Consider the following 9,082-nt stretch of genomic DNA (forward strand, 5'->3'; position numbering starts at 1 on the left):
GAGGGTTGTAAGTAATCTTTTAATATTCAAAGTAGCCAAGTGGAACTGTAAAGAGTGTAACAGTTGAAGGTATATTAGATTACCTTAGGCCATTTTTCTTTTCATGGAACATGGGAAAATGTGTGTTTTTCTACAAAATCAGCAAAATGATAAAGTTGTGGAACCATATCCTTCAAACTTGTCATTTGTAAGAATGCAATTTTATTGAAGGCAATGAAGAGTTAAGAGCTAATCACAACACACCCACAATATTTATCCTAAAACACTTCTCAAACAGCTAATAATATGCAAGTTATGCTAATGAAGCTATGGAAAGCACAAATATGGGAGAAATTGTCTGAATGCCAGCAGAGAATTTGTTGCTTCACTGACAAGACTCTTTTAAGTTGCTGATGGAGCAACGCAAGCACATTTTTGGTGGTGTAGGATAACCCCAGCATGTTAAGAAGGCAGGAAGCCTGGCAATACATGTGAGTCAATGTCAATGCAGTCTTTGTGACTTGGAAGACCCAGCAGGAAGCCTGGAAGCAGGAGAAGAACACAATGATAAGGTATGAATATTACTGTAAAACAATAAAGTATCAGCACAGGACAAGCCCAAACATGAAAGAGAGCAGCACAGCAATTGTAAAAGATATATGCATTATAATATGTATTTCAAGATCTGTTAGGCATGGCGTTCTGGTATGCATTCCACTAACAATGCCTATTTTAAATAGGTGTCCAGGGTTATTAGCTGATGGTAAATGGAGGTTATGGAAAGGACACAGCAATATAAAAGTTGATGTATTTTAACCATTGTTTAACTGTCTTTTTTTCTCTTTGAGTATGTGGAAGAACCCTGTAGCATTAAAGCTAAAGGTGTTTATTGGCACTAGGAGTGCAGTGGACAATTGACAGCCTCTGTAGGTTTTCGTGATTCAGGTGGCACACCTCCATCACAACCTCCTCAGTCACAGCCTTGCCTAGATGGCTAACCTTTTTGGGATGCAACCATTCGTATCTGCTATTGGTCACGTACCTCCTATGGCTTTTGTGCACTTAAAATGTGCTCTCCTTTTCCTCCTCTCTACTGAAATAAATCCATGAATGGCTTCTACGTGCACGCTCCTCTCTGTCATTCGTTTCCATCACTGCTGTGGTGATACTTTGAAAGTTTGCCCTTCATTAACCTTACTAACTCTGGGTCTTACCTGAAGTAAAATATTCACTATTTAATATAAATGTACAGCTGTGAAGTTCCACGTAAGTTCTTTGATCCTGCCTTTTAACAACTTATTAACAAAGTTATATTGGTCTTTGTTGTCACTTTATGTTCAGTTTTTTCACTCCTATTTTGAGGAGCAGGAACGTTGAAAGCAGTGCTAAACGCAAACGCTAAGATTAGCAAACCAAAGATTATCGAATGCCTTAATCCATTGAATTGTTCCATCAAGTATGTTTATTGAAGCTTGCCATGCCTGAAGTAATGAACATCCAATGCTGTAGTTCACGTGCACATACTATTGTGAGGAATGGCTACTTCATACAACTGTAAGAACAGAAATCTCATCAATCTGCCCTGGTGCTTGCAGAGAGCACAGAAAGACAACTTGGATATACTGCACTGTGATACCAAAAGGAAACAGATTGCCAACAGACTAATATACATCCCAGCGATTGTGCAGCTGTAATCAGGAGCACAGAGGTGGAAAAATTAAAATTCAGTGCTCATTCATGGCAGTGTGTAGACTAAGGTCAGACTGAGATTAACAATGCCAGCACACTGTAAAATGTACATAGAATCAAGCCCTTATTTTTTTCTGCACATCCGATAGTGAACTTGCAGAATTCGGTTAAAATGCAAGTACTTTATTTGTTTGTTCGTCCCTCGTTCCTCCTCTAAATCATTCTTTTTCACAGTAGTTTATATTATTTGTTAACTTATTGTTGTAGTGGAATCCTACACTGCACCAGTGACTACACTTCAAAAATACTTCATTGCCTGTAAATCGCTTTCCTGAGGATGTGAACAGTGTTACATAGTTGCAAGTTCCTTCTTTATTCCAAGCTTAAAGTTAAGGTACATATTTTGCTTTGAATCTGTGGGATAACTGAGTTAGTTCTTCAATCTTTCAGTAAATATAAAGAAAAATGTCATCTATATTTTGCGAGTGGAAGCCTGTGACAAGAGGCATACCACAGGGATCGGTGCTGGGTCCCTTGCTGTTTGTAGTGTACATTAATGATTTAGACGCGAATACAGGAGGTATGATCAGTAAGTTCGCAGATGACACGAAAATTGGTGGTGTCGTAAATAGTGAGTAGGAAAGCCTTGGATTACAGGACGATATAGATGGGCTGGTAAGATGGGCAGAGTTGTGGCAAATGGAATTTAATCCTGAGAAGTGTGAGGTGATGCATTTTGGGAGGATTACCAAGGCAAGGGAATATACAATGGATGGTAGGACCCTAGGAAGTACAGAGGGTCAGAGGGATCTTGGTGTACTTGTCCATAGATCACTGAAGGCAGCAGCACAGGTAGATAAGGTGGTTAGGAAGGAATATGGGATACTTGTCTTTATTAGCCAAGGCATAGAATATAAGAGCAGGGAGGTTATGATAGAGCTGTATAAAACGCTAGTTAGGCCACACCTGGAATACTGTGTACAGTTCTGGTCACCACATTATAGGAAGGATGTGATTGCACTGGAGAGGATGCAGAGGATGTTGCCTGGGCTGGAGCATTTCAGCTATGAAGAGAGACTGAAAAGGCTAGAGTTGTTTTCCTTAGAGCAGAGAAGGCTGAGGGGGGACCTGATTGTGGTGTACAAAATTATGAGTTGCATTGATAGGTTAGATAGGAAGAAACTTTTTCCCTTAGCGGAGGGGTCAATAACCAGGCGGTATAGATTTAAGGAAAGGGGCAGGAGGCTTAGAGGGGATTTGAGGAAAATATTTTTCACCCAGAGGGTGGTTGGAATCTGGAACGCATTGCCTGAAGAGGTGGTAGAGGCAGGAACCATCACAACATTTAAGTATTTAGATGATCACTTGAAATGCCATAGCGTACAAGGCTACAGGTCAAGTGCTGGAAAATAGGATTAGAATAGATAGGTGCTTGATGGCCAGCACAGACACGATGGGCCGAAGGGCCTGTTTCTGTGCTGTATAACTCTATGACTATTCCATTCCGAGATCCTTCCCAACTCCAGCTCTTTTAGTTATTATTCACTTTAAATATTCAACCGACTTTCAGAAGGATGAGTGCAAGGAATAGCTTTTAAGATGTTTTAAGTGTGATGTTTTTCATCACCATGAAGACAAACATGCCAAATTGAAGGAGGATTCAGAAAATTTCAGATGACCTATGGAAGTGTTTGATCATGATGCTCCAGCCATCAGGAGTGTGAGGCAGCCTTGATGAACAAGTTAGTCTTTACCTGCCTGTCATATTTGTATATTTGTAGAAGGGATTTTTTGGTCCATCCAGTTCACTCCTTCTATAGACTTTGTATAACATGGGCTCTACTCCATTTATTTAATCAATTAGAGAAAAGCTGTCCCAAATTTCTCCTTAACCCCTAAGATAGTCAAGCAAAACTGACAATGTCTTTCTAAATTTACATCTACTTTATTCAAACCTCATTAGCATTTATTGAGAAAATTTTCTAGTCTCTTGTCTACTTGAGATTTGTTAATGTTGTGGTTATGTTCTCTAATGCAACATTCACTCATATCCATAGCCTGGTATGCTTACATTATTCATGTCTCTCAGCATTTTAATGACCTGGATCAGTTATGAGGTAGGCAGTATTCCAGATGTCCTGATCAGAAATTATAATGTAATGGTGTGGAAAATAGATTACTGATTCAGACAAAGACCTCAATGTTAAGGATTTTTGGCACTGGAAAAGAAAGAAACACTTGCATTTACATATCATCTTTCACGACCTCAGGACATCCCAAAGTGTTTTACAACCAATGAAATACTTTTCATTTGTAGTCACTGTAGTAAATGTAAGGAAACACAGCAGCCAATTTTGCAAACAACAAGCTCACACAAACAACAATGCAAGAAATAACAGGTCATCGGTTACAAGCATTGGTTGAAGGATTAATGTTGGAGAGGACACTGTGAAACTGTCCTGCTCTTCTATGAATTGTGCTGTAGTATCTCTTATGTCCATCTGAAAAGGAAAATGGAGCACTGATTCAAAGAAATGGTAGAAAGAAGTAAAAGCCTTTTTAGTTGATTGTCACCATCATTTTCATGAAAGATGCTGTCATCTCAACCTTATCTCCATCTTCAATACAACCTAAATGTGGTGAAGGCGCGGGGTTGCAGTCAAAAAGGAGACAAGGACACTCGTAGGCAGTCCATGGTGTCTCCATGGCCTGAAGAGTTAAAACACTGGGGGGAATTTTATCCTGTTCCCTACCTCGGGTTTGGAAGTGGGGAGAGCATTTAATTGGGCGGGACGGTGGCAAGGGGGATTAAGTCCGAGGCGGAAAGGTCTGTGAACAGCCAATTGAGGTCCTTAAGTGGGCAATTAATGCCAAATTAAGGGCCCTATCCCACCCCCCCTGCTGGTATTAGTTCAGTGGTGGCCTGGCCTGTCGCTGCATGGGGAGCACGGCAAGCAAACCTGTTAAAATGCACTTAGTGCCTAACTGAGGGACCCAGCATTTGGAAGCGGGGGCCCACTGACAGCCACTCCCCTGCCCTTATTGCCGACACCCCCTACAACCCCCTCCACCGCGACCCTCTCCACCGCGACCCCCCACCCCGCAAAACCTGGGTCCAGTGCCTCTGGTGAATCCAATACCCGCAACAGCCACCGCAGGCTGAATTTTACCAGGGCGGGTGTCCCGGAAAATCCTTCCGGGAGAGGCCCACCACGACCCCTGATGCTGGGAGGCCTGCTGCATTTTACCGGAGGCAGCGAAGCCTTGGTGCAGCCCCCTCACCGCTTGGCGGTGGGGCCTTCATTTTAATATTCAAATCATATTAAATAAATGCAAATTACCTTATCTTAACCCAATAGCCGTCCCAAGCCGATATTCCGGCAGGTGGAAGGAACTTCTGCACCTTCGGATCTCCAAGTAAGTGCCTAATTGGCACATAACCTGATAGGCTCATAATCTGGTGGAGAGGAGGGGCAGGACTGAAATTTGCAGGTCAGGAGGTGGGAGGAGCAGTGAAAACCGTTCTCATTGGTCGTGGGTATGGTGGAGAGGGGTTGAAGGTCAAAGGTTCAGAAGTTGTGGGGGGTGAATGTTCAGCATAACAAAAGGTGTTTTTTTGGGGGGGGGATAGGTCATTTTATTTATTGTTTACTCAGTGGTGGGAAGGTGGGAGAGGGGTTTCAAAGTTACATTTAAATTTCATTTCCACTTTTAATTGCAGTGACGCCTTTAAATATTACAATTACCAGTAAGCCCTTTAAAAACTGTGCTGGCGCCTGCGTGGTGGCGCCAGAATCCATTGCTGGAGATGGAGCAGCCGTCCCCTTTACATCATAGGGGGCGGCCGCTCCAGCCCCCTCCATTTAAATGAGCCCCCGCGCAAAATATCGCAGGGGCTCAGCAAAGGGTGATCCACGCGGGTGGACCGCCAACTTCAAAGCGCGCCGCTGTGATTTGCGGCGCACTCGTAAAATTCAGGCCTGCCTCTGCAATGGCACTGTTCAGTTAAACAGCTGCCGGCCTCTGATTGGCTGACAGCTCTCAGCAGGTAGAACTTCCGTCACCAGGGTCCTTAATCCCAGGGAAGGCCCGCCATTGTCCAATTAAGTGCCTAATAGGCACATAATCTGATGGGCCTTCCCCAGACGAGATGACACAGCGCTCTCGCCGGTGCTTTAGCCAGTGTTCGAGGCCCCCATTGCCAAGATAAAATGCTGGTCACTGTTTCTGTGCCGTATATCCTATGTAATCTATGGAACAATGGTAATCTTGCTACCAATAGGACCAGTCATTCCGGTAAGGTCAAAATGTAGAGGCCAGACAAATAGCCTTCATGCCGGAAAGAGGCTGGTCACCACCTGATCAGAATCTTACAATCCCTCATAGTGGAATCAGATTTAGAGCTCTGAGAATAGCTGACTATTAAACTCTAACTACAACACTGTCCAATGGTGTACCCATAAGGTGAAAGGCACTCAGAAGCCAAGAGGATGCACTGTCACCTGCCTCCTCTTCCACCTTCGCCAGTGCAGATGCATCCACGTAGTCTGCGAGGGGGTTTGCAATTAGAATCTGGGTCACAATCTGGTGGGTACAACACAGACAAGTCCCATCAGCTGAGGGAGCATGTGCCAGCCAGATCCCCTGACAATCAGAGGACTGCTGAGTACCAGGCCCCTGCTCAATCTCACACTCTTAAATGATCCTCTGTTTGAGGCTAAAAGAACTCTGCTGGAAGTGCAGTGATCTCATGGTGAAAATATCTCGGAGATGCCAGAAGTCATGCATGGCTTTGCACATGCCATGGAGGAGTCCATGCAAACCATGACGTCTGCCATGTCCCAGGCATATGAGTGTTTGGTTTCCTCAATGGAGAGTTTGGCAAGATCCATGACGAGTTTCGTTGAGCACTGGATCCAAATGCACTCTGACCTGCACTCCATCATTATAGGCGTTGGCTCTATGCAGCAGTGTCTAAGCGAGAGGGGAATGAGGAACCTGGACCTCCCTCCGGGTGCCCCTTCCCCTCAGGGAGACAGGCAGGTGCTGTCGTGCAGACAGATGGAGGAGAAGCACGTGCCCGATGCCCTGGGCCTTCCTCTCAGGACAATCCAGGATAAGTGGCGTCTCATCTTCCCCCAGAACATCGGCACCCACCCCCATCCCCCATCCCCCCCAACCTTTAGCAGGCGAGCACAAGGGGGATGCTGAAACACCAATGCTGGAGACCTCCAGTAGGCTGAAGTCCTCAAGGCCTCCCTCCTCCTGAGGACATCCACCACAGTCATCCAGGGCAATGGGGTAGGACACTGAGCAAACTGCCTCCACCTCAGCTGCTAATGTCAGGGTAGCACCAAGACATAGTGGCCGAAAGATAAATATTAAAGAATTATGAGCACAAAGGTGACATAAAATATATTATCTAGAAATGTGATTATGTATCAATACATTTAATTGTTTTAATCTTTGATAGATTCTTGTTTATCATTTTAGCTTGCCAAGGTGAAAAGGATAATAATTATGGATGCCCTATGGCACGCTTTGATGCTTACAAATGAGGTAGTTTGTCCTTGTTCTGAGGATGCGCTGACGCGCCAGCACCCATCTTCTATGATGCCTTCTCTGGATGGCATCATTCTGAGCAGCCTCCTCCTCTTGTGCTGCCTGCTGCTGGCATTGCGGCATCAGCCACTGAGTGACAAGAGCCCGCCTCAGTCGCATCCTCTGCTCTTCTTCCTGAGGGAGTAGAAATATTGGATGTATGAGACCCATGTCTTTGCAGCTTTGCAACTACTGCAATGTGACAAGCATTAAACTTCAACCTTGTTTTGCCACGGTGCTCAACCATTGATGTCATGAGCAGTTAGTTTATATGCGCATAACATTGTACACAGATTAAGATCCACCCACCCATCCTCCCACTTTGATTTGCATTCCTCGATTGGACACATGGTTTATGATCTCATTTGAACAAATGGTCCAGGCAAATTTCCCCACCTTCCAACCTCCTCCTGCCAGCTTCCGGCCTGCACCTATCTTCCTTGACCAACCCAACATTACCTTAAACCTTCCCTCTGTGACCCTTGAACCTCCTCCCATAACCATTCACTGGATTACTATTAACTTATACATGCCATCTCTCCCCACTGTACCTATACTTGTCACCATTGATATCACCCTACTATCACCCTAGATCCTCCAGTTCTCCACCTCAATGCCGAGTCCTGTTTTCTTCCCTATGATATCATCGAATATGATACCCTAAGTCTCGACCTGCGCCCCCCACTGAATCCAACTGCCCCCTATGACTGTCACCGTTCTCTCTGCCAGTCAGTACCCTGAGTTTGCCACACAGGACCCTGCCATTGACCCCTCCCTTTAGACCCATCATGATCATCACAGTCATTATCTGCTCCAAACACACCCGCCCCCATCCAACAGCAGCAAACAGGTAGTACACAACATGAATGCTATACCATTCCCGCCCTTGCACCTCCACCAACCCGATACCCCACCCTGCGTCTTCCCCGTGTACCCTCCCCCTGCTCCTCCACCCACTTGATACCCCAGCCTGTAACCTCCTCACCGGCCCCCCCCCCCACCCAATGCTTTCCGTGCCATCACCGCAAAAGAATCGCTGTTGCTGATCCCAAGCCTGGAGCCAAAAATCCATTCCAATGTTGGCCTTCCTTGTGCCGAAGAGTTCAAGAAACAAAACCACTGACCTCAAACACAATTTCACAAAGCTGACTGGCACACGCCACCTTTAAACGAATGTAATCTGGGTGCCTCAGGATTTCTGTGCGCCGCTGATTTAATCTGGTAGGTAGGACTTAATTTGAAATAATGATAAGGTAATAAGTATTCTTGCGATGCAAATGTATGGAACACTGGAACCCGCCACAGAATGAGGTGAATCCCAACCCTCCGCAAACACGCGCTGAATTCATCTAAAAACAAACCCGCCGTCAGGAATGTGAAGTATCAGCTCACTCCTAATTAAGTCACCCACCTGCCACGATAGCCGCTCTTTCAGGGCCCATAAAACCCCTTCCTCAGTTTCCTTGCATTCCTTTTTAAAGTGAGATGGATGTACGAGACATAGACCTTCATATACCGGTATTAAACAATCCTATAAATGTCCAAAGAATGTAAGTATGTAATTGTGCTTCAGGTTGATTTATCAGTCGATAACTGTTCTCACTTCATCAGTCTGCAGTTATCATCAAGTCTTCATTCGTGTTTTTTCACACCCTGAGGATCTTTTCTGAACTAAGATATCTTCCAAATTATTGAACATTTTCACCAGAGTACACAAAGTACTTTGAGGTTTGTGGCTAGCACCTGTGTATACTTACTAAAAATGTCAACGAAAGAAAAAACAATACAAAAATAGAAACAGAGTGTGACTGAC

The 9,082-nt window shown here is 44.7% G+C and overlaps 1 long non-coding RNA gene across 2 annotated transcripts; it reads right to left on the reverse strand.

The window, feature by feature from the left end:
• Window positions 1-336: 336 nt before the first annotated feature.
• On the reverse strand, window positions 337-8,868 carry LOC137368993 (uncharacterized). Of its 2 annotated transcripts, none has more exons than XR_010974852.1 (3): window positions 8,681-8,868; window positions 7,221-7,404; window positions 337-521 (listed from the first exon to the last, which is right to left on the reverse strand). It is a non-coding gene; the product is annotated as an uncharacterized lncRNA (long non-coding RNA). The 2 variants fall into 2 exon arrangements; XR_010974851.1 differs by lacking the exon at window positions 337-521 and adding an exon at window positions 3,636-4,169.
• Window positions 8,869-9,082: the final 214 nt, after the last annotated feature.

The sequence above is a fragment of the Heterodontus francisci genome, chromosome 4 (genome assembly GCF_036365525.1).
Source record: "Heterodontus francisci isolate sHetFra1 chromosome 4, sHetFra1.hap1, whole genome shotgun sequence".
Taxonomy (NCBI): domain Eukaryota; kingdom Metazoa; phylum Chordata; class Chondrichthyes; order Heterodontiformes; family Heterodontidae; genus Heterodontus; species Heterodontus francisci.